Source organism: Salmo trutta, unplaced genomic scaffold, assembly GCF_901001165.1.
Source record: "Salmo trutta unplaced genomic scaffold, fSalTru1.1, whole genome shotgun sequence".
NCBI classification, from domain to species: domain Eukaryota; kingdom Metazoa; phylum Chordata; class Actinopteri; order Salmoniformes; family Salmonidae; genus Salmo; species Salmo trutta.
In genome coordinates this window covers 1-5,000 of record NW_021823141.1, presented here as the reverse complement: position 1 = coordinate 5,000, position 5,000 = coordinate 1, and the positions used below count along the sequence as shown (strand labels likewise).

Below are 5,000 nucleotides of genomic sequence, written 5' to 3'. Positions count from 1 at the left end.
CGAGGGTGTGCTCTTACACTATTTCATCAGCAACACTGCCTTGTAGTAAGCATTTAATGATGAATTGACTAAATGCAGCTTCCTGCTGCAAAATGCAGTCTGTTTATCAGACTCACTTTGACTATATATGTTGTACCAAGAGATTGTTTATCGTTTACGGCCATACCAGCCTGGGTACGCCTGATCTCGTCTGATCTCGGAAGCTAAGCAGGGTCGGGCCTGGTTAGTACTTGGATGGGAGACCGCCTGGGAATACCAGGTGCTGTAAGCTTTTTGTCCACGAGGGTGTGCTCTTACACTATTTCATCAGCAACACTGCCTTGTAGTAAGCATTTAATGATGAATTGACTAAATGCAGCTTCGTGCTGCAAAATGCAGTCTGTTTATCAGACTCACTTTGACTATATATGTTGTACCAAGAGATTGTTTATCGTTTATGGCCATACCAGCTTGGGTACGCCCGATCTCGTCTGATCTCGGAAGCTAAGCAGGGTCGGGCCTGGTTAGTACTTGGATGGGAGACCGCCTGGGAATACCAGGTGCTGTAAGCATTTTGTCCACGAGGGTGTGCTCTTACACTATTTCATCAGCAACACTGCCTTGTAGTAAGCATTTAATGATGAATTGACTAAATGCAGCTTCCTGCTGCAAAATGCAGTCTGTTTATCGGACTCACTTTGACTATATATGTTGTACCAAGAGATTGTTTATTGTTTACGGCCATACCAGCCTGGGTACGCCCGATCTCGTCTGATCTCGGAAGCTAAGCAGGGTCGGGCCTGGTTAGTACTTGGATGGGAGACCGCCTGGGAATACCAGGTGCTGTAAGCTTTTTGTCCACGAGGGTGTGCTCTTACACTATTTCATCAGCAACACTGCCTTGTAGTAAGCATTTAATGATGAATTGACTAAATGCAGCTTCCTGCTGCAAAATGCAGTCTGTTTATCGGACTCACTTTGACTATATATGTTGTACCAAGAGATTGTTTATCGTTTACGGCCATACCAGCCTGGGTACGTCCGATCTCGTCTGATCTCGGAAGCTAAGCAGGGTCGGGCCTGGTTAGTACTTGGATGGGAGACCGCCAGGGAATACCAGGTGCTGTAAGCTTTTTGTCCACGAGGGTGTGCTCTTACACTATTTCATCAGCAACACTGCCTTGTAGTAAGCATTTAATGATGAATTGACTAAATGCAGCTTCCTGCTGCAAAATGCAGTCTGTTTATCAGACTCACTTTGACTATATATGTTGTACCAAGAGATTGTTTATCGTTTACGGCCATACCAGCCTGGGTACGCCCGATCTCGTCTGATCTCGGAAGCTAAGCAGGGTCGGGCCTGGTTAGTACTTGGATGGGAGACCGCCTGGGAATACCTGGTGCTGTAAGCTTTTTGTCCACGAGGGTGTGCTCTTACACTATTTCATCAGCAACACTGCCTTGTAGTAAGCATTTAATGATGAATTGACTAAATGCAGCTTCCTGCTGCAAAATGCAGTCTGTTTATCAGACTCACTTTGACTATATATGTTGTACCAAGAGATTGTTTATCGTTTACGGCCATACCAGCCTGGGTACGTCTGATCTCGGAAGCTAAGCAGGGTCGGGCCTGGTTAGTACTTGGATGGGAGACCGCCTGGGAATACCAGGTGCTGTAAGCTTTTTGTCCACGAGGGTGTGCTCTTACACTATTTCATCAGCAACACTGCCTTGTAGTAAGCATTTAATGATGAATTGACTAAATGCAGCTTCGTGCTGCAAAATGCAGTCTGTTTATCAGACTCACTTTGACTATATATGTTGTACCAAGAGATTGTTTATTGTTTACGGCCATACCAGCCTGGGTACACCCGATCTCGTCTGATCTCGGAAGCTAAGCAGGGTCGGGCCTGGTTAGTACTTGGATGGGAGACCGCCTGGGAATACCAGGTGCTGTAAGCTTTTTGTCCACGAGGGTGTGCTCTTACACTATTTCATCAGCAACACTGCCTTGTAGTAAGCATTTAATGATGAATTGACTAAATGCAGCTTCCTGCTGCAAAATGCAGTCTGTTTATCAGACTCACTTTGACTATATATGTTGTACCAAGAGATTGTTTATAGTTTACGGCCATACCAGCCTGGGTACGCCCGATCTCGTCTGATCTCGGAAGCTAAGCAGGGTCGGGCCTGGTTAGTACTTGGATGGGAGACCGCCTGGGAATACCAGGTGCTGTAAGCTTTTTGTCCACGAGGGTGTGCTCTTACACTATTTCATCAGCAACACTGCCTTGTAGTAAGCATTTAATGATGAATTGACTAAATGCAGCTTCCTGCTGCAAAATGCAGTCTGTTTATCAGACTCACTTTGACTATATATGTTGTACCAAGAGATTGTTTATCGTTTATGGCCATACCAGCCTGGGTACGCCCGATCTCGTCTGATCTCGGAAGCTAAGCAGGGTCGGGCCTGGTTAGTACTTGGATGGGAGACCGCCTGGGAATACCAGGTGCTGTAAGCATTTTTGTCCACGAGGGTGTGCTCTTACACTATTTCATCAGCAACACTGCCTTGTAGTAAGCATTTAATGATGAATTGACTAAATGCAGCTTCCTGCTGCAAAATGCAGTCTGTTTATCAGACTCACTTTGACTATATATGTTGTACCAAGAGATTGTTTATCGTTTACGGCCATACCAGCCTGGGTACGCCCGATCTCGTCTGATCTCGGAAGCTAAGCAGGGTCGGGCCTGGTTAGTACTTGGATGGGAGACCGCCTGGGAATACCAGGTGCTGTAAGCTTTTTGTCCACGAGGGTGTGCTCTTACACTATTTCATCAGCAACACTGCCTTGTAGTAAGCATTTAATGATGAATTGACTAAATGCAGCTTCCTGCTGCAAAATGCAGTCTGTTTATCAGACTCACTTTGACTATATATGTTGTACCAAGAGATTGTTTATCGTTTATGGCCATAACCAGCCTTGGGTACGCCCGATCTCGTCTGATCTCGGAAGCTAAGCAGGGTCGGGCCTGGTTAGTACTTGGATGGGAGACCGCCTGGGAATACCAGGTGCTGTAAGCATTTTTGTCCACGAGGGTGTGCTCTTACACTATTTCATCAGCAACACTGCCTTGTAGTAAGCATTTAATGATGAATTGACTAAATGCAGCTTCCTGCTGCAAAATGCAGTCTGTTTATCAGACTCACTTTGACTATATATGTTGTACCAAGAGATTGTTTATCGTTTACGGCCATACCAGCCTGGGTACGCCCGATCTCGTCTGATCTCGGAAGCTAAGCAGGGTCGGGCCTGGTTAGTACTTGGATGGGAGACCGCCTGGGAATACCAGGTGCTGTAAGCTTTTTGTCCACGAGGGTGTGCTCTTACACTATTTCATCAGCAACACTGCCTTGTAGTAAGCATTTAATGATGAATTGACTAAATGCAGCTTCCTGCTGCAAAATGCAGTCTGTTTATCAGACTCACTTTGACTATATATGTTGTACCAAGAGATTGTTTATAGTTTACGGCCATACCAGCCTGGGTACGCCCGATCTCGTCTGATCTCGGAAGCTAAGCAGGGTCGGGCCTGGTTAGTACTTGGATGGGAGACCGCCTGGGAATACCAGGTGCTGTAAGCTTTTTGTCCACGAGGGTGTGCTCTTACACTATTTCATCAGCAACACTGCCTTGTAGTAAGCATTTAATGATGAATTGACTAAATGCAGCTTCCTGCTGCAAAATGCAGTCTGTTTATCAGACTCACTTTGACTATATATGTTGTACCAAGAGATTGTTTATCGTTTATGGCCATACCAGCCTGGGTACGCCCGATCTCGTCTGATCTCGGAAGCTAAGCAGGGTCGGGCCTGGTTAGTACTTGGATAGGAGACCGCCTGGGAATACCAGGTGCTGTAAGCATTTTGTCCACGAGGGTGTGCTCTTACACTATTTCATCAGCAACACTGCCTTGTAGTAAGCATTTAATGATGAATTGACTAAATGCAGCTTCCTGCTGCAAAATGCAGTCTGTTTATCAGACTCACTTTGACTATATATGTTGTACCAAGAGATTGTTTATCGTTTACGGCCATACCAGCCTGGGTACGCCCGATCTCGTCTGATCTCGGAAGCTAAGCAGGGTCGGGCCTGGTTAGTACTTGGATGGGAGACCGCCTGGGAATACCAGGTGCTGTAAGCTTTTTGTCCACGAGGGTGTGCTCTTACACTATTTCATCAGCAACACTGCCTTGTAGTAAGCATTTAATGATGAATTGACTAAATGCAGCTTCGTGCTGCAAAATGCAGTCTGTTTATCAGACTCACTTTGACTATATATGTTGTACCAAGAAATTGTTTATCGTTTATGGCCATACCAGCTTGGGTACGCCCAATCTCGTCTGATCTCGGAAGCTAAGCAGGGTCGGGCCTGGTTAGTACTTGGATGGGAGACCGCCTGGGAATACCAGGTGCTGTAAGCATTTTGTCCACGAGGGTGTGCTCTTACACTATTTCATCAGCAACACTGCCTTGTAGTAAGCATTTATGATGAATTGACTAAATGCAGCTTCCTGCTGCAAAAATGCAGTCTGTTTTATCGGACTCACTTTGACTATATATGTTGTACCAAGAGATTGTTTATTGTTTACGGCCATACCAGCCTGGGTACGCCCGATCTCGTCTGATCTCGGAAGCTAAGCAGGGTCGGGCCTGGTTAGTACTTGGATGGGAGACAGCCTGGGAATACCAGGTGCTGTAAGCTTTTTGGTCCACGAGGGTGTGCTCTTACACTATTTCATCAGCAACACTGCCTTGTAGTAAGCATTTAATGATGAATTGACTAAATGCAGCTTCGTGCTGCAAAATGCAGTCTGTTTATCAGACTCACTTTGACTATATATGTTGTACCAAGAGATGTTTATTTGTTTATGGCCATACCAGCTTGGGTACGCCCGATCTCGTCTGATCTCGGAAGCTAAGCAGGGTCGGCCTGGTTAGTACTTGGATGGAGAACCG

General features: G+C 45.9%; 16 non-coding genes and 1 pseudogene across 16 annotated transcripts; all 17 read left to right on the top strand.

Moving 5' to 3' along the window:
- Positions 1-152: 152 nt before the first annotated feature.
- LOC115189250 (5S ribosomal RNA) lies at positions 153-271 on the top strand. The gene has a single exon (XR_003876788.1). It is a non-coding gene; the product is annotated as a 5S ribosomal RNA (ribosomal RNA).
- A 161-nt stretch (positions 272-432) lies between these two features.
- LOC115189275 (5S ribosomal RNA) lies at positions 433-551 on the top strand. The gene has a single exon (XR_003876811.1). It is a non-coding gene; the product is annotated as a 5S ribosomal RNA (ribosomal RNA).
- Positions 552-712: 161 nt separating this feature from the next.
- On the top strand, positions 713-831 carry LOC115189335 (5S ribosomal RNA). The gene has a single exon (XR_003876866.1). It is a non-coding gene; the product is annotated as a 5S ribosomal RNA (ribosomal RNA).
- A 161-nt stretch (positions 832-992) lies between these two features.
- On the top strand, positions 993-1,111 carry LOC115189296 (5S ribosomal RNA). The gene has a single exon (XR_003876832.1). It is a non-coding gene; the product is annotated as a 5S ribosomal RNA (ribosomal RNA).
- Positions 1,112-1,272: 161 nt separating this feature from the next.
- Positions 1,273-1,391, top strand: LOC115189222 (5S ribosomal RNA). The gene has a single exon (XR_003876762.1). It is a non-coding gene; the product is annotated as a 5S ribosomal RNA (ribosomal RNA).
- A 161-nt stretch (positions 1,392-1,552) lies between these two features.
- LOC115189322 (uncharacterized) lies at positions 1,553-1,661 on the top strand (annotated as a pseudogene).
- Positions 1,662-1,822: 161 nt separating this feature from the next.
- Positions 1,823-1,941, top strand: LOC115189215 (5S ribosomal RNA). The gene has a single exon (XR_003876755.1). It is a non-coding gene; the product is annotated as a 5S ribosomal RNA (ribosomal RNA).
- Positions 1,942-2,102: 161 nt separating this feature from the next.
- On the top strand, positions 2,103-2,221 carry LOC115189334 (5S ribosomal RNA). The gene has a single exon (XR_003876865.1). It is a non-coding gene; the product is annotated as a 5S ribosomal RNA (ribosomal RNA).
- A 161-nt stretch (positions 2,222-2,382) lies between these two features.
- Positions 2,383-2,501, top strand: LOC115189243 (5S ribosomal RNA). Its single transcript, XR_003876781.1, has one exon. It is a non-coding gene; the product is annotated as a 5S ribosomal RNA (ribosomal RNA).
- Positions 2,502-2,663: 162 nt separating this feature from the next.
- LOC115189333 (5S ribosomal RNA) lies at positions 2,664-2,782 on the top strand. The gene has a single exon (XR_003876864.1). It is a non-coding gene; the product is annotated as a 5S ribosomal RNA (ribosomal RNA).
- Positions 2,783-2,943: 161 nt separating this feature from the next.
- LOC115189317 (5S ribosomal RNA) lies at positions 2,944-3,064 on the top strand. The gene has a single exon (XR_003876853.1). It is a non-coding gene; the product is annotated as a 5S ribosomal RNA (ribosomal RNA).
- A 162-nt stretch (positions 3,065-3,226) lies between these two features.
- On the top strand, positions 3,227-3,345 carry LOC115189332 (5S ribosomal RNA). The gene has a single exon (XR_003876863.1). It is a non-coding gene; the product is annotated as a 5S ribosomal RNA (ribosomal RNA).
- A 161-nt stretch (positions 3,346-3,506) lies between these two features.
- On the top strand, positions 3,507-3,625 carry LOC115189331 (5S ribosomal RNA). The gene has a single exon (XR_003876862.1). It is a non-coding gene; the product is annotated as a 5S ribosomal RNA (ribosomal RNA).
- A 161-nt stretch (positions 3,626-3,786) lies between these two features.
- Positions 3,787-3,905, top strand: LOC115189299 (5S ribosomal RNA). Its single transcript, XR_003876836.1, has one exon. It is a non-coding gene; the product is annotated as a 5S ribosomal RNA (ribosomal RNA).
- A 161-nt stretch (positions 3,906-4,066) lies between these two features.
- On the top strand, positions 4,067-4,185 carry LOC115189330 (5S ribosomal RNA). The gene has a single exon (XR_003876861.1). It is a non-coding gene; the product is annotated as a 5S ribosomal RNA (ribosomal RNA).
- A 161-nt stretch (positions 4,186-4,346) lies between these two features.
- On the top strand, positions 4,347-4,465 carry LOC115189315 (5S ribosomal RNA). The gene has a single exon (XR_003876851.1). It is a non-coding gene; the product is annotated as a 5S ribosomal RNA (ribosomal RNA).
- A 162-nt stretch (positions 4,466-4,627) lies between these two features.
- Positions 4,628-4,746, top strand: LOC115189301 (5S ribosomal RNA). Its single transcript, XR_003876838.1, has one exon. It is a non-coding gene; the product is annotated as a 5S ribosomal RNA (ribosomal RNA).
- Positions 4,747-5,000: the final 254 nt, after the last annotated feature.